Source organism: Ischnura elegans, chromosome 2 (genome assembly GCF_921293095.1).
Source record: "Ischnura elegans chromosome 2, ioIscEleg1.1, whole genome shotgun sequence".
Lineage (NCBI taxonomy): Eukaryota > Metazoa > Arthropoda > Insecta > Odonata > Coenagrionidae > Ischnura > Ischnura elegans.
The window spans coordinates 49117316-49144503 of record NC_060247.1 but is presented as its reverse complement, the minus strand read 5'-3'; the positions used below and the strand labels follow the sequence as shown (position 1 = coordinate 49144503).

At 40.6% G+C, this 27188-nt stretch overlaps 1 protein-coding gene across 1 annotated transcript in view; it reads left to right on the top strand.

Moving 5' to 3' along the window:
• LOC124153695 (solute carrier organic anion transporter family member 74D) overlaps positions 1-27188 on the top strand; it is a 345215-nt gene that overhangs the window by 20822 nt on the left and 297205 nt on the right. Inside the window, exon 2 of the mRNA XM_046527011.1 lies at positions 26192-26276. The gene's annotated coding sequence lies outside the window, so the exon portion shown is untranslated. The remainder of the gene's footprint in view (positions 1-26191; positions 26277-27188) is intronic.

Below are 27188 nucleotides of genomic sequence, written 5' to 3'. Positions count from 1 at the left end.
TTTGCCCCCCTGATATTTTAGAGGATGCCGTCATATTCTGGGGAAATAAATGATTTTTTCAAAGCATCCACGAGCTGCGCTGCCCCTTGTTGACCATCACACTAATTGTAATATGAGGCGAAAGATGAAGTGCCTTAAGAGTTCCTCGGCGTATTTTGTCTCATGCTTTACCTCTTTGCTGGGCCCAGATTTCAAATTCAGAGGATTCTCGCCCTCTATTCGCCGAGGCATTACGATCATCCGCAGTTTGACGTTGAGGCTAAAGTCGATTCTGGATTACTATCCCCGAGGCCTCCGTCCTTATCGTGGTGACAGCGTTGATTTTCCCGTTGAACACCCATTTCATTTTTGGAGCCGCTTCGATGACAGTGGGCTAATCCAAGGAATCAACGTCTCTTCACTTAATAAAACTGGTAATTGTTGTGTTCTTCCCTTCGGAGATAGCGAGCCATTTTCTCCCTTTTACTAGCCTATTTTATCCGAGGGACCTTAACTGTACTAACTTATTTTCCGTACTTTAATGGGAAATTTATTATGATCCTTGGGAATCATGCTACACAGTATCCAACCCTAAAAAATGCACATTTTCTAGAATGCCTAAATTTGAACTCTGAAAACTGCTAGGTATTAAATACTCTATTCTATGTTCTGCTCTTAAGTATTTGTTACAAGTTAGTGGGTGCCCCAATTCGCCGGTGGCCCTAATAATCGGAATCTTCTATGCGTAACAGAGAAGTCTTTTATTTTTCAAATTCTACTCTATCTGTTATTTAGTTTTTTATTTATTCCTATACCACCGAAAATAGCTGACATCGGCCTCTTTTAAATCGGCATTTTCAACAAGATAACATTTACACGTGCACGAACATCAGCTCTTTGGGTAGGGACAACCCACCCAGGCAGTAATCGAACCCGCGACCTCTTCATGGGTTATGTGGGTGAGGGGGCTTTTAGTCTCAACCTCGCCCGAATATAGAAATCAATATAAATTGTTTGGCAGGCGAGGACTTAACCCCGTCGGCATCGAGGCCGACAAATTTGAATCTATTCTTGCCATTCAACTATGATAATAATAGTAATAGATGCCTTATGTATTCAGTTTATGTGTTCAGCAACTACGTACGTATTCAATACTGATCAGGGGTGCAGCAAGGAATTAAGGCTAGGAAGGGTTTCAAGCGCAACTAATACTGGGAGGCTTGGGGGTATTGCATACCCGCCAGGGTAAGCGGGAGGTGCGGAGGCCTTCCGCCGGAAAAAAATTAAGATAAATGGTTCAAAATGGTGATTTTTACGGCCTTCTGAGGGATATTTTATTAATCCTCACACAATTCTATGAGCAATATTAATCCAATTAAGTAAAAATAGATTTAACTTAAAAATTTCTGTGAGCTATAGGGAGGGGTTTTATCCCCCAAAACCCCCCCTCGCTGCGCTACTGATACTGATGATGCTGCGGTGCAGTGCAAAATAAAAGAATAAGGTAGGTATAAAAACAATGCGTTGATTTTATTTTCTGTAATGATGGAGTTCCTCAAAGTTTCGGCCGCTAAAAACATTCTACTGTGCATGATTTTATGAGAAACTCGTATTTTCGATGAGAACAGTTTTTTTTGACGTCTTTCGGGATAAAATCGCACCCTCCGCTGGATACGCAGTGAATGGCTTGACGACGCGGCCGTATTTTCAAACAGCGGGATGCACCCGCCCTCTGTAGCAGCACTCCTTCCTCCTCTCTCGGTATTATTTTCGTCGTAACTGAGCCACAAGGATAGCAGGCCGAGGACGGTCTGTCCGCCGCCATTTCACCCCCTTCGCGACCCCCTCGCTCCCTTACCCACCCATGGCCGATCCTCACGTATGAGCTGGAGAGGGAGTAAGTTTGTGCGGGATTCTAAGAGAGGGGTTAATGGGTGCGCAATGTTCTTGCTCAATGAACGTTCTTTTTTTTCCCTTCTCGGAGAGAGTTTTCGTGGCTAAAATTAATCGCTGGCTTCCCGTGTCGATTGACTACTTAATTTAAGCCTTGAAATCTAAACATTGAAATGATGATACGCCCTCCACAAGTGAAGCCAAGGAATCTGCTTGCATGGCCTTCTTTTAAATATAGAATTCTTTCTAGAATTACGCTCCGTTTAAATGCATAGGAAATCGCGCCGCTAAAAAAATATTTTTCCCAGCTCATGTAATTCGTATGAGATTGCGGCTCGTAAGATAAATTGGTTTTTATTTATTTTAATCATCCCGGAAACAGTACTATTTGTGCATTACATCGGGGTTACTGCAAATAACAAAGGACGGCTAGAGACTAGGTTGGGGTTGCCTACCTAAGTGGGACTAAAACCCGCAAAATTCAGTGTGGTAGGCGAAGACTGTACCCCACTGCCACCAAGGCTTTGAACTATCTATAAGGCAATTTTTTCACCAAAAAATTCAATATGAAAGTTGTGTGAAATTTCCCTTTTGAAATACATCGAAAAGAGCCTTGCTACGAGTGCTCGGGATCGTTGGTTTGGGTTGGTTGACTCACCATATTATTGTGGTGGTCTCTCTTTTGTGTTGATAGTAGTGGCGAGGTATCGTTCTTGAGCTACTGTTGTATCAGTCTACATTTGCGCGTAAACCAGGCTTTACTGACATGAGCTGACGCTGGCAATCGATTAACCCATGGTCCTTATGTACCGTGTATAGCGGTTAGCCCTGCAGTCGGTGGTTTACGACTTTACAATGAATCATCAACCGACTTAGGTGATTCCTTTCACCGACATCGGAAATCTTTCGTATTGCTGGTGTGTCAAGACCATCACAAGTGTGGGTAAACTTTTCTCGGGACTCCGACCGCGTTCAATACTCAATTTTAGCCGACGTTTCAACCTCTGTAGTCGGGGCTGATCTTAAGGGCTGCTGAATGTCTCAGCAGCCCTGCAAAACGTTTCAGCAACCCCGGGGACAAACCCCTAGTCTGATGTGAGATTTAAATGTCGGATAAAATGTAGTATTTAATGTGTTTACCAAGGATGAAGTACGTCAGGAGAAAAGATTTAGCTAAGCCGGGATTCGAACCCGGATCCGGGTTGCCGTCAGGCAATCGGGATATCCGGGTACGAATCCCAGGTAAGCCCAATATTTTTTCATGACGAACTGCATTGGTGTGTATAAATTTTGCGTGCGCGTTACTGCGTACAAAGTCACTTGTTTCATGCAGTGATTTGGAGTATTTAACCCAGTAGGAATCCCGAGAAAAGTTTACCAACATTATTCGCCGGGAAAGCATAAAATCTTATTTCACCATCGGAAATGTTTGCGATCAATCGAACCAACCAGATTAGAGAGGGCAGGGGGACGGTTGGGGAGGGGGTGGGGTGGTTTGTAGTCTGCAGGCGTAAGTCACCCTTTCTCCTGATATCACGCAGCGGCAGCACCGCCGACCAACCCCCCTTCCCAACTTATATTCGCCGCCTCACTCCCTGGGGCCGGGCGTCCTCCCAGCGACCCTCAACAACTCCCTCCCCATCCGTCTGATCCTTCCGCCCTCCTTTCCCTTTCACTTTTGCCACCCCCTCCCTCCCCCCCGCCTCCCGTATTATTCCTGCCTCGCTCCCTCACTCTCGTTCCATTACCATTGCGGCTAGACGACACCCCTTTTCTCCTCCCTTTCTCCTCTTCGCCTCTACCTCCCTTACGTCCGCTCCAACCCTTCGCCCTCGTTCACTGCAACTTTACGTGGCTTAACTTAGTATCACTTAGGATTTGATAACTTACCTCGAAAACGTGGGGTTTTAAATTCTTGTTCGTGAAAACTTTACTTCTTTCAATTCGATATAGTTATTGAGTTTAAAACCCCATTCTCTGAAATTTATATATTTTTATAATGAGGCAATTTGACTAATTTAACACGACTTTACTTAGCGTTAGAGAGGATTTGAAAAGAATGTCCAAATCAATTTTCGGAAAACTTTTCTTCTTTTAATTTGGAATAACTGTTGAGTTTAAAGCCTCGTTCTCTAAAACTTATCTACTTTTATATGCTTTTGTATAATTTGAATAATTTATAACCAAATCGATTTATTGCGTATTCATTCAGTTGCAACACAAACCGCGCATAAATCCTGAAATCGATTTTATAGTATTTACGATAGTCTTTATGTCTGTCGATTGATTCTACTAGTTTCCTCGCTATTTGTTAATTTCAAGATAAATTAGTGGTTTTCTCAAGTTATGACTAACCTAAGTCGAGGCATACCATTTTAATTTGCATTGAACCAACAGAAACTATTTAAGAGTTTTCAAACCCATAGTTACGCCAATTTACGTCAACTTAATTTGCTCTGAACAAGACTATAAACTCAAAAAGACCGTCTGTAGGTTCACAAAAACTTAAAAGGGCATTATGCGACTTAGTCATCAACTGAGGAAATCTCCAATTTCTCGTGAAATTAATCGGTGAAAGGTATACAGATTTTGCACATCGAGAGATATTTGCAAGGAAGGTTTTGCGAGGGAGGTTCTGTCTATCGAGAGACATCACAATTACTTTAAGTCCTCGGAATGTGTATCATGTGATATTTGCAAGGAAGGTTTTGCGAGGGAGGTTCTGTCTATCGAGAGACATCACAATAGGGTAGTTTCCTTCATCAAAGAAAACAAAAGGCAATAATTGCGATTCGTTACCCACCATTAGTGTATTCATAATATACAAATTATTTCGTTTTATAAATGCCGGTGTAGACGAATGGCAATGGTCCATTTTTATCCTCATTTGAAAAGGGCCAGATTGGCGCCCATGCGATGCCACTCCACGTGACGTCACAGGGACCTAGTTTCTATAGGAGAAGATAGGAGTTATACGTCGTCTGAGGTTACCAATGCATGCATGAGGCGCAGAGCTCAGGGAAACATGTCTTAATAATCACTTATTAAAACTGGCTAAGGTCGGAAAGTTTTCCTCGTTTGATAAGGTATTAATAATCCTTATTTAAGCCAAGCGCTACCAGGCGGCAGGGCACTAGGCTACCCGCTGGCAGCCTGCGACGTATCAGCGCTAAGCCTCGCCTCAAGGTCACCTCACCGGGCGGAGGGGGAACCAGAAATACGACGTACGGAGAGATTTCCCATCATTCCTACTAACGCGTCGCGTTTTCGCGCGCTTGAAAATTTTCACTTTTCATTTAATCGCGAAAAATAGATATTATCATTTAAAAATCTAAAAGCGTGAAATACGTACTCCAGGAGTAATAATCTTTCGATTAAGGCAATAAAAAAATAATAGGAAACCACCCTATTACTTTAAGTCCTCGGAATGTGTATCACCATTGATGCGTGTTTTTTTCTGTGATCGAAGGAGTATGTTTTCTATGCAATGGTCTGCTTCAATCAAATGCAAGTGACACCAAATTAAGTATGTAGTTTTGAGCGGAAGTTAATGGTTCTCAGCGGCATAATGTGGAATTTCTCTCTTAGTCAGCGAGTAGCAAGGAAGCTAATTATTGGCTGTCATACAAACTATTTTATAAAGTGCTGAAATAAGTCGTAGCAGAGTATTGCCTGTACCTCGGCCATAGAATTAATTTAAAAAATACACAGGTTCTATGCCGCTCAGGCAATTATTGGGATCGCATCATAGCAGAAGGGATTCAAATTATCTAAAAAAAAGAACATCAATAGGGGAAGAGACTTCCAGTTAAGCAATACGTGGAAGAGCGTAATCAATCAGTATTAACGAATTAACGAAATAACTATTAACGAATCAACGAACGAAAATAACACCAATTGAGAAAGAACAAATCAGGACCCACTGGAGCAGCACTCGAGGGTATAAATTCCGACAAGAACTTGGCTCCACATTCTACCCCTGAAGACGATGGAAGATTCAGACTTTCGGAATGTTGGGACCAGTTACTCTAAACCCTATGGGATACCCCTAGAATTATTCCTTTAAACTATTTTAATTTATTTAAAATCGATTTCACGATTGATGCATGGCCTGAGCTGTGATTTGGGGAATAATTTATTTCTATGCCGTCCGTCCTCAAAATTTTCCCGGCTTATTTAGCGGAAAAGGGCCAGCTGCCGGTGTGTATATATTAGCACCTCTTCAGCAGCGATGAATGTCTGCAAAGTGCACACGCAGGGAAAATGTGACGATACAAGTGCAGAGGGACCAGTGTAAGCTTTCTAGTGTTAGGGAAGGAGAATGAAAAAGTCATGCTTCTAGTGAGCGCGTGCAATACGCACTAAAACTAGTATAACTAAACCTAGTCGATATCGGAAATCGGGAATGGCCCTGATTGGCCCAAAACATCTGAAAATTTAAAAGTATAAATTTTTGTTTAATTTTTTTTAATAGCAATTTTTTGATTTTTTTGTTGCATTCTTATGCCTTTTGTTTGTTTTATATTTCTTTGGGTGAATTTTCATATTTTTTTCTTTTTTCAAACGTTTTATCATTTTTTTCTTTTGACAATATTTTTTTTCTTTTCAATTAAAGTTTTACAATGGATTACTTCCTACGATGGCTGAGGGCCAATGCCAGAACAATGGAAGTGCATTGAATGTAAGCAAAAATATAATGATATTATAAGGAAGCAAAGACATAGGAAAGAATTCGTTAATAGCGAATTAATACTTCTTTTGGAAGTCTGTAGCGTTGAATGAGGAGGTTAATCCCATAGTGTAGTGGTAAAGGTGTTGCGTGGAAGGGAATTTTGAAGGTGCACAGCTTGCGTCTTAATGAACTCGTGTATTTTTGGAATTTGGGTGATACCTATAGTCTATACATATAGTTACGCTCAGTTAAGTTGCTGTGAGCTGCGTCCGCGTAGCCACTCCTATGAAGGCGACACCCCGACCACAGTTGACGCGTCGTTATAAAATCGTCCCTTTGTCCGAAGTGCTGTGCGGAGAGCATTTATTTTTATTTCTGCGTGGCATCAGCCTATCTGTCACGATAAAAGCCGTTGTTTAATAAACACGAATAAAATGCTACGTTCGCGAAAATCTCTAAATATGCCATTTTTATCGTACCCCACCTATTTCCGTCCAAATAAGCTACGGTATCCAAGCTATACATATATATTTCGAATGTTGTATTTGAAAATCGGAAAAAATATTTAGGGTCCAATGGAAATACGTGTTGGTGCGAAAAATGTAAATTACTGCTGTCATAATTATTCTTTTTGTCTTGAATATGATTTAAGGTTAAATGGATCAACTCCAAAACAATCCTTACAGCATCAGGGGATTATTTAAGAGTTTTTGAAGGGGGGCTTGTTTTGAGGGGGTAAAATTAAACTTGTAACTGGAGAAAAACATTCTATTGCTTTGAAAGATGTAGCGGTGCGGTAAATGATAACATTGAAATGTCCAAGTACAAGCGGATTATCGTGAAAAAGTTTTTTTTAACTATAATTCTTCAGTCTTATCAACTGAGATAGGTTAATGAATGTTATTTATGATTTGGTTGCTAATGTACTAATTTTACGAAAAACGAAATGAGTAACGATAATATTTTGAGACATAATAGCGTTAAAAAGCCATTTTATCCGGAACATTCTTTTGATCATATGGGGGTTTCAATCCCCTACCTCGGAACCACGCCATAAAAGTAGTATTCTTTTTGCTACCAAATGGGTTGTACTCCCTGAGTTATTAGCAAACTAAGGCTGTAACTTAGATCAATATACCTAGGTCACTTATGACATTTACTGTTATGACGTAGCTGCCGCAATGGTCTCAAGGTATCGGGAAAGCGTTGGCTAAAAAATGTAGCTATTAAGTAATAGAGGTGTCTATCTAGCTTGACTGTGATATTTAACATTGATAGTTGTTACACATGAAAGCAGCACATTTGAAGTATTGTTTGCGGAAAATCAGAAGGGCGTTTTTGTTTTGAATCGCGCACTCACCGCGGAGGCTTCTTGATAAACAGCGCAAAATAATGAACAGGATCAAGCGGGGGTGATCCAGTGAGTACCTGACTGGGTGGAAGTTGTTCTCTGATCCGTGATTTTCACCCCGTCGCACCCGGGTATCCATGGTGACGCAATAGAGAGCGGTCCTGGCGAATATATTCTCGTCGAAAAATTAAGGGCATCCGTCTAGATGAAGGGATAACGCTGTATATCAAAAAATTCCCTTCAGCAAGGGCTGGAGGGATATAATTGTAGCCACCGGGAAATATTCAGAGGAAGTGTGCCGTGGACAGGAAAAGGGTGAGACCGTATTTCAGTGTTTTGGAATCTTGTGTGTATTTTTTCATTGGAATGTTCCCACTTACTTGCGGCGTCCTTTGCAGTCAAAGTTCTCTGCCGAGTTGACAGGTCATGATTCGCCATGAGGGCGTCCGTTTTTTTTTTTTTGTGGTAATATTTATTCCAGCCACATACTGAGCTGACAGTGACTTATGACGTTGTCATTCACTTTTTCCGGCTGTGAAAACCGAAATGGTGACTGACTTTTCGGGATGGAATATTTCGCAGAGCGTATATGATATTTTTTCCATCCAAATGATTTGTGTCCGTCCGTAACGACGAAATTGATATCTCTGTGTAGTCGGAATCAGTTTTTCCTCGGAGCGAGGGATGTCTGCCGTTTGATTTTTTCGGAAGTGGACGGGAGCAATTTCCAACTCGTATTTCACGCTCGTATTTGCGTTTAAAGTGTTATCTGTTTCGAGGAGTTTGTATTTGTTGTGAAAATGCATCACAAACGTGAGAGTCGGTAGCTTTTTTAAATACATGTATTATGTTTACATTGTGGCATTTTTTATACCCGAACGACTGAGGAATTCCGATCAGTTTACTGTCTGGGAAATAGAGATCACTGGAAAACGATGCTGATGTAATGTTGAAAATAATCTTGCGAATCCAGAGGAGTTTTTATATTTGTTTGAACTATAAAATTTTACCAATCTCAGTTTTTTAAACTTAGCGAGTGAATTAATGCCTATTTATTCGGTATCTTTAACACAAATGCCGAGTATAATGTATACTGTAGAAGTAGTTTCTAGTAGAACTGGTTGTGAGTTGGAGAGAATATTTCTCTTTACGTCTTTATATTCCTGAGTAATGTTGTCAGATAAAAATGACTGGAGAATTGCATTCAATTTGTGATACATTTCGAAAATAGTAATTTTTTACTGGTTAGTTTTCTTAATTTTATTCAGTTTAAAAAATATGATTCGACACTAAATTCAAGAAATGAATTTATACATACCCTTATGAATAGCTTATTGATTGCCTTTATGATTCCAATCAAATTGGTTAAAAGTCATAACTGAAATTGCTCACTTGACAGGGAACCCATTCAAATTAAATGATTTTTCCTCTCACGAATTTGTGGAATTCATTTCCAATTGCGGGTGACTCCGTGTGTCCTTGGGTGTGACTCTGTAGTCTGCGGTTATATCCTCAAATTAATGTGAACAGTTGACGATCAACACTCATAGTCATAAATAAAAAGAAGCGATAACACCTCTAACGTCTAATGTAATCAGGGAATCAATGCAGAAATTCCTTTTCACATTTTCGCCGCTAAGTAATGTGATGCATTAGCAAGGGAGATCGGGCTGGTGTAGTGGCTAGTGTGTTGCCTTCCCACCTAGTAAGTCCGGGTTCGAATCCCGTCGGTGGCAGAGATTTTTCAGAGTGTGCTCGGTCCTTGCTTGAGTGTTCTGTAGTTAAGCTGTTAATATTAAATATATGGCAAGGGGTTAAATGGAAGATGGAACTTTCTAGTCCCAATCTCGCCCAATAAAGCCGAATTATTATCATGATAATATTATTATAGGTACTCTGGGTAGGGCACTTCAAGAACAGCCTTCCGTCCGTCGGATGGGACGTTATGGTGTGGACCCCTTGGCGACTTTCGTTAATAGCACCGAGTTTTTCTCCACCCTTCCTGTACAATCTTTCCCTCATGGTGTAAATTACCTCAGCTGTCGGTCGGAAAGGCGGTCGGTCCTCCTACAGAAATCGAATCAAAGTTGCATAAGACGTGAGGAAAAGGGACGTCGCTGTCAGGCGCGCACCAAGAGACAGCGCCGTTGAGCGTACCCAATGCTACCGGATGTCTACGGGTGCTAGGGCCCGGGTCCGCCCACGGGGCGAAGTCCTAGACAGCAGCCTCCCTCGACACTTGAGTCCGCCCTCATCTCCGATTCCAGCGTCGCGTCCGCCCCTGCCAACCCTTCGTCTCCACGCCCTGCCGCACCAACCGCCATTTCCATTTTCTTCTTCTCCCCGCAGCGGCCTTTGGGCGGAGCGCCTCCTACCCCATCCTTATAGTGGGGTGAATAGTCCGACGGGGATATTACGTGATTCAAGCACGTGGAGAGGTGAAAGGGAGCTGTTCTCGATTTGGACATGGGGCGTTTACGGGGATGCGATGCCCCTGGAATCACGACCGGTTGTAGCTAATTTTTTTTACGAAGGATGCATTGAAGACAATTGTGGTGTTTCCGCCTCGATGAACTTTCTCACAAGGGGAAACTATTTCAAACTTTATTCCAAATCGTATAAAATTATAGATGGTGATGGAATAATGTCGGCCAAAATCGATTTTTCGATCAATCGATTTTTAATCGAAATGAGAAGCTCGAATTTTCAGCACAAATCGAAATTTTAATCAAAAGATCGATGAATCGAAAAAATTGACGCTTTCATTTTTTTTTAATAATACAGTTCGTACAAAAATATGTTCACTGCTCATTCGAAATACACACAAAAACACACTTGAGCAGCTGAAAAAATTCCCAAGCAATTTCATTCGAATACATGATTGAATTATTAGGCGTAAAAATTTACAAATACTCGTACCTATATTAAAGTTTTAGGATTACCGCTTGGAATCATTCGGAACCTCTAAAATTTTTAAGAATTACTGCTATTTTGATGATCAAGGGCGTGTCTTCCCAATTTTGCCGGCCTTAGCGGAATGTGTTTCACTCGGTACAGATGATGTTATCACGGGCCGATTGTGACGCCGCTGAGATTAAACGAAATGATCAAGATTGAAGTGGAAAAATCGTGTTTGGATCGAAACACAAGGATCATGGCTCGATGTCAATTTCGATTTCTAAAATTTGATTTTCGATTTTAATCGAAATCGATTTTTCCATCACTTAATCAGTTGAGTAACCGAATTAATAAGTTAACAGGAGGACCGTGGTTGCTTATAGTAGGGTAGAGCGTTGGGATATGGACTTAAGGGTCCTGGGTTCAAATCCTAGGTGAAGTCAACGGAAACTACAAACATAATTAGAGAGTTTCAAAAAGTCTCATCCGTGATTAAATATAGAGCCTCTATTTAAGGCGCTATACAATACATTCGCTGGGCCATCTATTTTATTATTAATAGGTATACATAAAATTAGGAAAATGTCTTAATAGCTGGAGTATTTCCAACGCTCAATATTATTGATTTCACCTTAGGTATCAATGTGAGTTAACTACGTGTGGTTGGTTCTGTTGACCCTAGATAGGGTGTTGGGCGGCGGTAGATATTGGAGTGTTTTGTTCTCATTAAGCTGATAGAGGCTCCGGTTTTTTTTGGTATGATCACCTCACTCTCATTCAAGTTTTTTTCAAAGTGTTATCTTGAACAAAAATTATTTTTTTGGACTGAGGTTCCAACGAGCTTTTGCCAGCATCCGAGTTTTACAACGTGCCTGTTGGTTGGTTTGGTGGAGAGATACTGCAGTCCTTAAGAAGGATGCTGCAATGGATCCGTAGAGCTCAATCCGTGCTCGGAAACAGGCCTTAAGCGTTCAGGCACGTTCAGGAAAGGAGGACCTATTTCTTTTTCTGGGGAAATTATTCACTCTCGATGTTTCACCTCGTATATCTCGAAAAATAGGTATCAGAAAGAAATTCGTCAAAATTTTAATTGTGAATAGATAATAAAAATCAGAAAAACGAGGTACAGATGAGGGTAGAGCTCAACCCAGACTCAGATACAGGCCTTCGATTTTCGCTCGTTAAGGGTAGTTATCATCGAAGACTGGAGATCATGAAGAAAAAAAACGTATTGATATAGTGGAAATAAAAGCGGTAAAGTTTATATACGGAATCGATAAAAAAATTAGATAAACGAGGGATGGTAGAGCTCAACCCAGATCCAGATACGGACCTTCGATTTTAGCTCGTCCAGAGTAGTTATCATCGAAGGCTGGAGATCATGAAGAAATAACGTAATGAGGTAGTAGAAAGAAATGCGGCCAAATTCGTATTCGGAATCGATAATAAAAATTAGATTAAAGAGAGATAGTTGAGGGTAAGGCTCAACACAGACTCAGTTACAGGCCTTAGATTTTTGCGCGTTCAGGGTAGTTCAGATCATGGAGACTGAGCGTAGCGGTGCATCCCGTAAAGCTTGACCTCCCAGGGACAACGGCGTTCCAGAAGCATCCAGTAGAGACGTCTTTTTTTTTGTTCAGTGAGAGCGCGCTGAATGAATGATGAAGGCTCCAGCGACCTCGGTGATCCGTCTACATGTGGGAGGGCACGTAAACATGGGATTCCGTCGTTTTGGCTGCTGCGGAAGTGAGGCGGACATCACAGCACTCACCAAATTCGTCTCATCCCCATACAGCCTCTTCTTCCTTCCCAACAGGATACTGTGAGCCCTCTCTCTCTCTTAATACCTGCTGCGGTTTTGGATTCTCTCCGATCTCCCCGTGCGCGTTACGCTCCACGGCGTTAAAATAACGAGGGGTCGATCCCGTTTTTTCCTCTTATCGTGTTGCGTGGAACGGCGGGAGGAGTAATATAAACAACGACGCTTAAAAGCTAAGTCTATCACTGAGTAAAGTATGCAGTTACACAGGTTGAATGTTGGTATTGCGTCAACTCATCTTATTGTTTGTGAAAACTGGGGAAAGTGAATGTCTCGGAAGCCGGTGTTTCGATTATTTTGGCAAGCATTCTGCGGAAAATAGATGTCACCCTATCAAGGCCTACGCCAAGAGATGACTTTACTAAAGCTTAACTATTTGCGGGTGAATGTCCATTCTTCTCCCTGTATATTGTAGTCAAATCGAATTATTATCTGTTTTAGAGATATCTACGTATTTTTTCCAGCTCAAATTAGCAGTCAGATGTCTCTGGACATATCAGCCAATTACCATTGAGCCTATTATTTGCTAAACTTAAAATTTATTCGTGTAAAGTTATATAAATCTTATATAACGGATTTTTGGGCGTGATGAATCGGTGGAATGCTTAGCTTACTTTTGAAGTAAAATATGAGTAAATTGCGATTTTGTATTAATTCCATGCCATTTGTTCAAAGAAGTATACAAGTATCTAGACATGTCATGTTGCAGATCCATTGTTAAATGTATTTCCATAGTTCATTATTCGTTAATGAGGGAGAGGAAAATTTTCTTTTCACCATCTATCACCAAGTAATCACAATGCATTGCGATGGTAAAAATATCGCATCCTTTGTGGTCATTGTTAAGAGATGCAATGTTGCTACGAAAGTGCCCGGAAAGGTATCTGCTATTCTATTATTAAATTCTGGCATATTAGGTTTGGATCTTTTGAGGAGTAATTTACAATAGATATAACTATGCTATGGCCATAAGAAGTCCTTAAATAGAAGTTGTTAGGTTAAGTTCATCATATTTTAAAGACCGCAACAATGTTATGTAACATTATTGGATGTTTTTTTACGGGCTGGTATGTTTTCATTTTGGTTGTTAGCTGTTTTTGTCAAAGCCACTACGACTACTACTTGTCTAAAATGTTAATGGACTAGTATCTTTCTGAATTTTATTAATAACTGGCCTCAGATATATTTTCCAAGTATAGAACCTCTCTCTTTTACGTAAATATAATTAACGCCACCTGTGCCCGCACTATCTATATCTGAAGATTGACCACCCCGATAAAACGAAGGAAATAGACCCCGAAATTCGTATCTCGAAGTCCTTAATATCCTTCTCAGGCCCAGACACTGCTAGAAATGATCTTCGTCTGCATCCATGTATAATGCCTAGTAATGTGGTTTTAATTATGGTTTCTTGGTTTCCTCCATTTTTCTTCTTACTTAAGCCTAATATATTTTTAGTGATGCAAAATAATAGGCATGTTACTTGATTGGTCTTTGTAATTCATTTGGCATCGTTCACGCACTGTGAAGAAATTTTTATCATTACCATAAAGTTATTATATATTTCTATGTTACATCCATATTTCGCTGCTTTGTGGAATAATAAAAAAGGTTTGTTTATATTTTCATCCGCGGAATCACATTACTTCTAAGAAGTTTTATCTTGGAAGTACAAGAAATAATTTATTACATTAATATTTCATCATATTTATGTTCGCCAGAGAAAGACTCACGGGTAAATCTAAAATATTTAATCCAAGTTTTCGATCGAATATTCCACCGCACCTGTAGCAATAAGTAATACGGATATAAATTTGTTGCAGAACTTCGTCCGTCGTATGGGATGTTTGGCCGTGGTCACCTTGGCGCCTTTCGTTAAGAGCTGACGAATTCCGTCTCCGTTTCTCTCTCTCCGCCCTTCTTTCCATAACCTTCAGTATGGCGCCAATAACGTAGGCTGTCGGACGCTCCTCCAAATTCCTACATACCTACTAGACTAATTTCTCGCTTAAGGCACCGAATTTTATTGGAGACTTATGTGATCGGCAGATCGAATGGGTTCGTTCTAGCAATTTTTATTATTATTATCGATTGTGATAGTCTTTCAAAAATGAAGAGACATATATATTTTCCTCTTCAATCCATCTCATACTTTCGCGCAAGTCGTGAAAAATCGAGGGTTTTTAACCCCTTCTTTTATTAGTTGGTGACGTCACCGGTTTCTGCTGGGCGGTTCACCGCGTCTCAGTCACTACCCGGGCTCGTATATTATGTTTGTTGTTTACGTTCTTTTGGACTACTCCATCCAGCAATGAGAATTTCTCTCATAACCAATTAATGACCCGAACCTCTCATGACCGCAACTACTCAAAAAATTTGAAGGTAAATTTCTTGTTATCTTATTTTTTCCTTCGAGAGAATGGCTGAATGGGAACTATTTTTCGTTCTTACTTACCTTTCCCTTCTATCTGCCGAATTCTTACAATGAATGACTTTTTGAGGTCCGAATGAGGAACTCCATTTTTTTGCCGTCTTACGGTCCCGATAAATCCAGATAAATGCGGACACCGAAAAAATGAAAGCTTCAATTCGTCGCTGCTGTGACGCCGAGTAGCTCCTCCCTGAATTCAAGGGTCTCTTCATGATCTCCGAAGCCACTCGCCCCTGTAAGCCTCCCCGTAATGTGTGTGTAGTATGTGAGTACTTGCTCTTTATCACAACCGCTTACTTTTCGGGAGCTCATTTTGTGTGTAATGCTGTGAGAACGGAACCTTATATCCTCCGCCCTGGAACTCCTGGCAAACCTTATCTTCCGTCAATTTTTCTCCTTCTCTTAAGCCTCAATCACAATATCATTTTTTCCATACCTTTCGAGAGATATCTCCAGCAATCGCTCTAATGGTGTTGGAAAAGAAATGACCGTTTCACGCGATTATTTTCTCGAGGGTTGGAAATCCCGTCTCTTTGTTCATCAATCCATTTTTGTCCATTTTGTCCATTATAAGTTTTCCTGGATATCAGAAAATTACTTATACTTACCACTTATTTTTTATCAGAACGTGGCCCGGGTTTCAATGAATTATCATCATCTTCAGGTGGAAATTAGTATTTGAAATAAATGATAATTTGCGCCTGAAGATGATGATAATTCATTGAAACCCGGGTCGCGCTCTGATAAAAAATAAGTGGTATAAGTAATTGTCTGATATCCAGGAAAACTTATAATGGATTACCACAAAGTAAATCAAGAATTGTGAATGCCATTTTGTCCATTGCCCATTTTCCCTTGCTTAAACCATCGCTGGCACCGTACTTCACCCAATCAGAACGCACGGTCGCTTATAGCAAATGTAACGCCACGCTTGGCTTTTGATTAAATGAAAGTTGTAAACAAGGAAAGTGATGGAAAAAGGGACGGTGTGATTGACCGTTTGATTCAGAATTGATACATGTCGAGCGATCACTCTTTTGATCCCTGAAAACCTATCGCTAGATCTGTCATTATGAGGTATGGGAAAAATGATCGTGTGATTGAGGCTTTAACAACCCTTCACCCTTGCCAACATTCTATGGTAGATCAGATCATATAAATAAAATGAGAGAGCCAGAACAGACAGATTTATAATGTAGATTTTTCGCGATCGATTAGATGCTATAATGGCAGCGTTAGTACTCAGAAATAAGTTAGTTCACTGGTAGTCAGTGGCAGATCCAGGATAGGGACAAGGGAGTCGAGGTGAAGAGTCTGGGGGATAACCTCCCGACAGTAATGGGGGTCGGAACAAAATTACCATTTTATTTAGTGTAAATTGGATACGCTATATCCCTCTCTTGATCAGTCACTGCTGGTTGTGTAGCTTACTAACCTAGGCATTCCTTAATGCACGTTTACGAATTTTCCTACATCATATTTAACATGTTACAGCTTCATAGGCAGATTTCCTTCATAAGTAGAATATAGACTAATCCATAGCGTAGACATATCTGATGGTAAGAATAAAACACGATTTTGAGAAACTTTGTGGTATTCCATCACAAACTTTATTAGGTGAGGTAACTTTTACTTAACCACATAAATTAAAACAGTGAAAAATAAAAAAAGTGAAAACCTTGCATTTAACTAATGCCCGACGTGATCTGAATGCCTTTGAACAGCTCGAAATTATAAAATGTAATCTTGACGCAGATGTTAACCTTCTAAACGAATGTTTGTTACCCTCCTATTCCCCTATCATTTCAGCATTGGTAGACCAGGCTTCCCCTCCCCACCCTTCCTCCCGCCTACACCACTCCGTTTTCCCCCACCCGATCACCTCCTCTTTGCCATCCACCTCCCCCACCTACTTATAATTTGGGTATTTTAGGAGTTGCAGTATATACATTGGTAACCACCTGATGATGACTCTAAGACGTTGAAACCCGGATCGTGTTCTAGTTTTTATTCGTGTGGTTTGGTGCAAGTTTACTCACCTAATGAAGTTTATACCTCATAGTGTCATATTTAGCGTACATGTTGCAGAGTGCACATTAGTGGAAGTAAATTTTAATCCTCTGGTACATGTCCACCTCCTGCCAAACACATTGAAAGGTGGCTTGCAGGGTAATATGTAGATGTAGAACCCTTTTCACTCCTGCCAGCACATCCCCCTGTGCTGCTACCCCTTGCTTTTCCCTTTCGCGCCCCTATGGATTCTCTCTGTGCCCGTTAAACCCGCCACCCCGACCGAGACAAACACATCTCCACGCATTCTCTCTCTCTCTCTCCTTCTGTATTCCTCCCTCCTTCTCTCATCCCCCTTCCTCCCCTCGTTGACTTTGATGAAGGTCAAGGTCACCCCACGCACTCCCTCCCCCCCTCTCTCTCTCTCTCCACCTCCCCTCACAGCCTATTCTCCCCTCCCCTCCGCTCTCTCCCTCCTCCCTCTCTCTCTCTCTTTCTTTCTCTCGCTGTTATTTATTCCGCCGTCAACCCTCTCCCCTTAAAGAAAACCCTTCCATGCCCACACCTAAAGGCCGATTGGGATGGTGTTAATTGTTTTTACACGGCGTAAGTAATGCGGTCCATTCCCGATATTAGTGTGCCGAGTGGCGTTATCCATCCCGTCATCTTACCCATATAATCCCTTCGAATCTTAATAAGGATCTGAAATGTGGCCTGTGAGGATGGGGGTATAGGGTATGCGGTAATGTTTTCATTAAGTCCCCGGGAGATATCACCGCCCTATAAATATTAAACACCATTGATATGGGTTGGTAATAGTATGCCTTTCCGCGTAATGGAGTTCTCTTCGGTACGCTACCATTTGGAGGCGTAAGTGTGAATCGAGGTCAGCAGCACAGTAAGGATCAGTGCGTCGCATTATGGTTACTCTTAGTAAAATTGGACATTGAGTTCCACTGAGTTTATTTCAGTTACTTTTTCCCCAGACTCTTAAACTCAGTGGAAATATTGCAATTTCTAATTTTACTAATATTAAGAACTTCCATCATATCGTGCCCAACTTCATACGAGATATAATGATTACTCTTTTACTTTTGGTAGTATCGCCGGGGGAAAAATAAAGGTACCGTTATCTTGGAGAATAGTAACAGGAAAACCCTATACCATCATCCGTTCACATCCTTAGGGGTAGTTAACTTCGTAGAGGATCCCATTTAATCGTCTCATGCAACGCACGTTACGTATTGCTTCTCTTGGAAGTTCTCTTAGCGTAGCGTACACCTCAGCAGGGGGTGGAATTCCATTGAAAAAAAGCGTCGCGCTGCAGGAATTCGAACCCGGGCCTTTGGGGACGGGAAGCCAGTGCTCCAGCCTCTTCATCCCCCGGCATTTCTCCGTCTTTTTCTCCTCATTTTCTTCTCCCGTTCCCCTGATATGCTCCGGCATCGATCTCCGCGGCGAGACGGCGGGCGGTGGCATCTCCGTGTTGCGCCGGAATGCGCATTCAGTTATTTTTTCCCCTGAGTCTTAAAGGAAGGGAAGGAGGGCTCCAGGCTCCGATAAAGCACCACCTCCCTAACGTCCCACTCACTCACTTGTCAGCGTACGATATAGTGTTTAGGATTGGGATGAATTTTCCTCGGGTTTCCGGCCGGGTCAGATTTTCCATTTCTGCCGACGTTTCGGAGGATTACTTTCCCATCATCTACAGGGTTGGATGATGCCGAGTGATTATGTCGCCCTATTTCTGCCTACGCGACACTTCGAAGGATTACTTTTCCATCGTTCTCAAGGATAATTCATGCCGAGAGCTTTGTTGACGGGCCTGCATACTGTCTTGTGTGGGTGAAGCCGGTTGTAATTGGAGGAGCCAGGTATGCTTTATGACATGTTAATGATTTTATCGATTGGGTTCCAATAGTGATTATGTGCGCTCTCCTCCCATGAATTTAGCTTATCATATATAAGAAAACGAAGCAGGTGCCCTGTTCTTCTCTTACTAAACCCTTTATTGTAGCCTTTATTGCCTTGGAAGCTGTACTTACTGTTGACTTTGAGGCATGTGGTAGTTTTCACTCTACGGCTTAGAGGTTCAACCTATTTATGATCTGGATTTTTATGATTATGGAGTAAATTTTTGGGAACGCAGTAATTTACTAGGTAAAGCGCTGGGCTTTTGGTCAGAGGGTCTCGGGTTCAAAACCATTCGGAAATCCCCATAATAAATCTTCGAAATGCGAGGTGGCCCAAGTTCTGGTCCCCTACCCTGAATGTGTGATATCACGCGCCTGCAAGCTTAGTATTAAGTGAGATTTACCCTCACCTACCCAAACCAGCATGAGTGAGTGAGTCTTTTTTTAAAACTAGATTATTAAGGTTTCCAAGGCTACTTTTGCGCACCTTGGAGATCGCGTGTGAGTGACACGGCATCCATGGCACCCAGTGTTGACACGAGAATGTCTACTCTCTTCCTCACATCCCACCGCACCTCCCGCCCTCTCCCAAAACCCTTTTCCCGGTCCCTAGACTACACGATTTTCAGAGTCGGCGCCTTTTCAGGGCTTTTTAGACGCTCGCCCACTTAAGTCTGAAGGAATGGAGGAGGATTCCCGATGAGAGGAGTTGTTGGCTCTTAAGTCGGTGAAGTAGGGTTGCCCGCCATAGAAGTGCAGAGTGTGCCAATGACATTTCGGAGAGCTCGAAAACTCCATTTCGTCTTCTTTAGGATAGTTGCTACATACCTTGCAAGGCCTGCATGGTACAAGCCTTTTTGGGCTTGTAGTACCCAGCAATGGCGCAATTAATAATCGGCTTTGGGTTGGGTGGATCAGATTGAATGGCACGCCACTGCGGTCAATAAAGCATGAAATTTTGTCTTACATTGTGTGTTTTAATAAAAAACTGTCAGAATTCGTTAATTGAGTGAGTAAAATACTATATTGAACAAATTATAGAGGCCAAATTAAAACTATAAAATTTAATTACTTTATTTCAGACTAGTAGTATTACTGTGGTACCAATATTTTATTTTTAGGGTTCTGAGTGCATACCATCCCCCTCATTCCTCCACATAGTTACGCCACTGGCGGACTGTGCTTGGTTACCGCCTGTAACTATTTTTCAATAATTTATCTCTAGTTATACATCGTTTTAATCATGATTTAAAGTCTAAAGGGCTCCTAAGTGACATCGTTTATATCTGACTGAAAGAAATATTATCCTAAAGCCGCGTCCTATAGAATGCTTAAAAATTAAATTCAATAAAAATATTGATTTAAGAATAATATAGGTAAAAACGGACGGACACAGGTACCTGTCAGTAAATTTAGCCAAGAAAACATTGACATAGTACCCCGTAAGCCGTCTATGTAGGCTTGTTACGGTCAATGCTAGGACAACAACCGTTTACCTGGTAGGTTTTGTAAGGAAGTATATTTAAGCGTTGCAGTAGTAGTAATATTTATTTTATACTTTCTGGCCGGAAAAGAGAGAAAATAATTAATCAATACTAATAAATATACAAGTCCGATCTTAAAATATTTTAACCTTCGTTTAAGTATATTTGCTTTTTCTGTCCTTAGTGTTTTGTTATTAGCCTACCTTTTATTTTAACCCTTAAATGTTTCTATGGGTAAATTAAAAAGAAGAACTTTGTGCTTTCACATTAATATTTATTCACGACCATGGTTTCAACGTTAGACGTCATCATCAGGTGCCGTCTAACGTCATCACGTCTTACGATGAAACCATGGTCGTGAATAAATATTAATGTGAGAGCACAGAGTTCTTCTTTTTAATTTAATTATGAATCCCTTTCACCAAGTTACGCCTCAAACAATCAATTGTTTCTATGAGGTTAAGCCATCGGTGTGGCACGCGTGATTCGAATTGCTGTACATAATAATGATTTTTACATTTCAAGTTGAAGAGGTTTGGTGCACCAGGTTTGATCGAAGCGGGGAAGGGTGAGCCGTCTAGCTTGTTGGGGGGGGTGGGAACCACAGGCCAAAGGAGGGGTGTTCTAGGGGTCGCCGTGTGCACAGACTGAAGTGGTTTGAAAGGAAAAGGGGGGAGGAGGATTCAATGCGGTGGACGATTTTGAGGGGTGGGGTGCGAGAGATACGAAGATGGAGAAGACAGGAGAGAGAAAGTCTTGTGTCTGCAGTTTACGGCGGCGGCAACGCTTACTCCCCGGGGATGGTGAAGGGGCCTCCGCGACTATGTACCCCCAGGTTTACGCCCGTTAGTTCTTTACGCCACTATTTCACAGTTTTCGCCGACCTTATAGGCTTGTAGCTCCCACTTGTCAGCTGTAAATTTCCTGGTATAAACTCAGGAAGGCCTAACCCTATTGAATCGTTAATCCACGATTGATAATTCCCGCTCACCTTCCGTGCTTCACAGAAGGTAGTATTAAATAAAACATGTGCAGTTAAAATGGATAATTCACTGTGGGTGAATGTCTGCATTTGTAAATATTATGTTAGCCGCTTCCAGTCTGAAATGAAATGATATAGTGAAGTAAGAGAACGTACCAAGATTTCAATTTACCGAGGTCGTGTTGCTTAACTGTTGAATTATTTCTTAGAGGTAAAAGAAAATAGGAATTTTACACAGGGTGTAAACTCAGGAAGGCCTAGCCTTATTGAGTCGTTAATCCACGATTGATATCTTGCGTTCACCTTCCGTGTTTCAATGCGGCTCGTATTAAATAAAAAAATGTGCAGTTAAAAGGGATAATTCACTGCGTGTGAATGTCGAGATTTGTAAATGCTGTGTTAGCCACTCCCCGGTCTGAATTGAAATGATACAGTGAGGTAGGAAAATGTGCCTAGATTTTTATGAAAAGAGTTGCTGTTGCTGAGCTGCTGTATTTTTTTCTTACTGTCAAAAGCAAAAATGAATCTTGAGGTAAGAAATAAACAAATAACAGAAACGTTACTATGGCATAAATTAATATTTATTTCTAAGGCCTCTCAGCAGTGAGGTGTAATGAACCATCGCAATATTTCAAAGTCAGTTATTTAACGAATGTAAATATTCAATTTTTGAGCGAATGTGAAACCACTGGCATATCAACGCTTTACAATACATCGTTGTGGTCCTATTTAAATTGGTGATGAATGCGCAATATTAAAGAGTCGCTGCTCTAAATGCATGAGCTGAAGAAGCTCGGTAATTTTTTATAAGCAGTTTATTAATAAAGCTTGACTTTGGAATCTACTTTTGTCTTCACTTGCATTCGTTCTTCTCTGCCAATTTTTACTGGCATCTAATATCCGCAATTCTCTGTCCACATACCGGATTCTTGTCTCCTTGCCGCCTTTCGTCAAGAGCAGGCTAATGCCGACACCGGGTTTCTCTCCATCTTTCATTCCCTACCCATCCTTCATGGCGCAAAAGACCTTAGCTGTCGATCACCTCCTCCAATTTCCATACTCATGTCATACGGTCTCTCGTATCGTTGCTTCAACTCGTGATAAAATATAAACAGCAAATGGTGAATTCCACACGTAATATATAGAACTCCACTACCGACCACGGTGTCGACACTATGTCATTTTCAAGGTGGTCATATCATGTGAATATCGAATTTCCACAACGTCAAGCCTTGAATGATTTCAAACGTAGCTTAAACTGCTGAAATGAGTGCGAAAATTTTCGAAGTCGGTAGATGCTTGATAAGTTTTCTTGCGCTTGTTTTAATTCACGCAACCTTGTGAGGGCTTGTTCATGGTGAAACAAAACTCAGTACTATTCCACAAACTTTTATTTTAACAGTCTACTAGTTTCGACGTTTATACCGTCATTATCAAGACTAACTTAGTCTATTTAATCTTAGTCTTAGTCTAATTATCAGGACTAAGTTATTCTTGATAATGACGGTATAAACGTCGAAACTAGTAGGCTGTTAAAATAAAAGTTTGTGGAATAGTACTGAGTTTGGTTTCACCATGAACATTTCATCGTTCCACCAAGTAACGCCCAAATCAGTTGATTTTATTGTGAGGGCTTCCCTAAAAATACGGCCGAGGGAGGTCAAGAGGTGTCTGTTGTTGGGAGGAAGGTGATCCGTACGGATTATAGGGGGAGAGAGTGAAGTGAAGTGGAGTAAACTTGCTTATTTCTCTCTTTTCCCTGTAGAGGGTGGTAGGGGGGCAGAATGGCGGGAGGGAGGCGTTGGGGCAATATATGTCGTGGCCGTCATCATCATCATCAACGTGGTCGTAAAAGGACCGCAGGGTTTACTACGGCCGCTCTTCAGTCACTCCCCCCCCCCCCCACTCTTCCACCCCACGCCCCGCCCTCCTTTCTCGCTAAATACGACGTTTCGAAGCGCGGGGGTAATTTAATCCGCCCTTGCCGCTGCACTAATTCACTTCCTTGAGCAGGGTGAGCGTGGAGGAGGAAGGAGCGGGAAAATGGTGGCCTTTGTACTTTCCCGTCCACGGTTTTTGTGCGGTCGTTGAGAGGAAATGGCATGCCGGGAAAATGGGAGAGGAGAGTGTGTGTGGAGATTTTCCAAGTACGCACGGCTTTCCCTGTGGTGGAGATGGTACTTTCGGCCCTAACTTTTGACGCAAATTAATGACCCTGATAGCTCAGTGACCTCCGATAAGATTGGGAGAAGTGGATTTAATGCTCGTAACCAGAATTTTCAGTAGCTTCTGGGCGGGTCACTTATCTCTATCGACAATATACGCTAATTTTTTTGGCGATAGGGTCCATATTTCCTCTCGGAAATTTCCACTTACCTATCTCGATTTCACGAAGTATTGTGAAATTTGACAAACAAAAGTAACGAACGCGTTGAAAAAAATTGACCCTTAGAGTTGCGGGGTGCGCTATCCGGCTCCTCCTTTCTCTCGCGAAAAGAGCCAGGAGTACGATAGCGCCTCCCCTGCAATGTCATTCTTAGATGCTGATAGTTCACTAATCATTCAACAGTCAATATTTGTTTTATTTTAACATGAACCATTTTCTTTAAACTATAAAAATTGACTCATATTACCAAATATTCGTCAAATAATACATTAAAAAGGTGAAACCACATATTATAAAGATTTCCAAAAGTTTTTGTATATATACCTTTAGTTGCTGTTGAGACCTAATTTTTTTCCCTAACCTACTGTAAAATCAGCATAAATGCCTCGGAACTTAAGCATAGTAACTAGAAAATCGGTTGGTACTCCGAGGATTAAGTACCTAATGATGAAAAGTTTTGTTGAAAGATCTTTTAACTGAAAGAAGATCTAAATCTGCCCCGGCGTATGCTGTTAGTGAAGGTTACTCGGGTGCTACACCGGGTAGCCTCATTCATGGCTGCTGACGTTTCGGGGTTCGAGTCGTACTCCATCATCAGGGCTGAATATCGTGGCTTGGAAAGTGGTCGCCTTATATAACGGTGCCGGGGTCTCAGGTTCCCTCTGATTGGTCCGTTTGGTTTTGGTCGGACGTTATCTTCGCAGGACGGGTTTCCAGCTGTTGCTCAGGGAGTAACAGCCGCCGTCTCTATTGACAATGTTTTCCAATAGCCGGATTGCTTTGACCTTCTTTACCAGCATTCCTTCTCTCGGGATAAAAATTGAATCTCTGATAATATTGTCTTCTCTGTTTTTGCATGTCACTCTATTATTCGGTATGTCACTCAACCAAAAATTTGTGTTATATTTTTAAGTTTTACTTTTTCTCTTTTATTTCATTTTATGATTCTGTCGACGGAATTTTTTTTAGCTCTCGATCTGGATTTATGGACTATAGCAGGTACAATCTACGCATAGGCTGTACCGTGGAGTCCCACCTGGGAAATTTGTTTCTAATCGATTACTGCTTCGTTGGGATGACTTGCAGAACAGCATGAATGTATATTTTATTCTAAATCAGGGTTGTCATAAAATAACGGTGGCTTCAGTAACTGAATATTTCAATTTTATGTTTTTTAGAATTCCATATCAATCCATTCATAAAGATTGATGTTAATTTTTCTAATGTAGCTGCTCAGTCATTCCCATTTATAAAATCTGAATTGGGTTGGCCTTTCAATAAACGTAAATCACATTTTAATCATTTGTTTGTAATTGTATGATTGCTATTATGTTGAATAATGTCATGAGATATTTTCCCCTACTCCTGTTGAATAATTACTTTCATGGACAACTATTTTTTCAAGATACACCGGTAGAGGTCGTGAAAATTTATTGGAAGTGTTTTTTTTTATCTTTAAAAAATACATTAAAGATTTTTGCGATGATTTAAGATTCATTGACCAATTTCTGGTCATAAACAGTGGGAACAAATAATTTCTACGCTATTTATGTGCTATTAATGTAGTTGAGGCGAAACTCGTGAAATATTTTGTGCTCGGAAAACTAAAACACTTATAAAGTCAACTTTCTTCGGAGAGATTTCGTGGAACATAACTAATGATAATGATAAACGAGGATATTGTACTGTCTATAATTTATTAACCGAATACTACACGAGTTTCAATTGTTATACAATCGTATTTAGGTACTAATAGAAACTTTTATATCATTACGTATGCTTTCTATTAGAAACTGAGGATATTTGTATGGCAATTGAAACACACGTGTAGTACTCGGTTACTAAATTGTGGACAATACGATATCTTTGTTTATCATTATTATAACACTTATACTCAGTAGTAAAGAAAAAATGCTTTAATACCTCTCCAATGCATTAAGTATGAATAGCTTTCACGTTCATTTATGAAGCACATATCATCTTATTTAGTGGGTTAACTTCTCGTGAAACCTGAGGAAAACAATGTGCACTTATTGTGTAGATTTTTATGCGTTTATATAAGAAAGATAGTTATCCTTATGTAAATATTTGAAATATCATATAATATTAATGAATGCAATCGGTAAGATAACAAATAACAGAATGTTAAGAAATAAATTTACTTCTCATGTGTGTTAGCACCAGACCTGTGCAAAACTTGTAAGATGGTAGCCCCATAACTATTCAAAGGGGTACCTATATATTCCATAATTATTTAAGTGTTTTCTAATGTAATATATTTGAATGTAAATGGAATAAAGTTATATTATTATTATTATTATTATATTATTATTTTTGTGGCTCCGCACTAATTATTTTTTGTTCTCGATTTAGATTTCCGTGGGCGATTGCACACTGCACGTTTTACAATGTGAGGCACACACCTTTGGTTTGGCTGTGACCTGCAGAGGAGGAGCCGGTAAGTTTTGTTCTATGTTCCTGTAATTTTTCTTTTGTGCTCATGATCCGTGATGGATTCTTTTCTGTATTGCGCTGAATTCACCTCTCGTCTTAGCCCATTGCATTTGAGCCATGAATTCGTCATTACTTAAATTTTCTAGGAAACGTGACTAAAATAAGGACTTATGTCTGTAAAGACGCGAGAAAATAATTTGCAAACAAAAAACCTTTAAGTCAGCGTACATTTTGCATGCCTTCTCAACTCATACGAAAATAAAGTCATGATTTTTCAACTCTTATTCAATGATCGATGAAAATCCTAGATTTGGGCAATAAGTGATTAGTTTCATCTTATATCCGACCCAATACAGGGGTTCTGTACATAAAAAATAGGTGCTCTGTGATTAAACTATTAGTCTAGGCTTCTTTGCTACTTGTCTATCCTCAGTTTATCCGAGATCCAGCAAGAAATCTGTTGTACATTTCTTGTGAAACGTTTTTATGATGCTTTTTCGCCTGGATTACTGCTTTGGCGTCGTGCCTCTGTAAGTGTTTTGCGGATATATTTATTGATCGGTATTGGCAAGCTGGGTAGAGCATTGATTGGAAGACGAGAATTTGGCTTTCGCATGAAAGTAATGTGTTGGAATGATCGTTGCGCTTTTTTATTTCCCGAATTCGTTAATTGTGGGAATTAATCAACTGCTATGAGTGGGATTTTCTTTTTTTGCGGCCTGTTTTTATTCTTCTCTGCTGTTCGTATGTAAATTTTAGTCATAAAGGCACTTTTATATAATAAATTTTCATAATGCCTGGTTAGAGGGATTCTTAATGTGTTTTTGGATTCTTCCCTTGTGGAACCTCTGTAGTGTGTTCCCTGAAGTTACGTTTCTCTATCCAAAATTACGAAATTACGTCCTTATTTTCACTC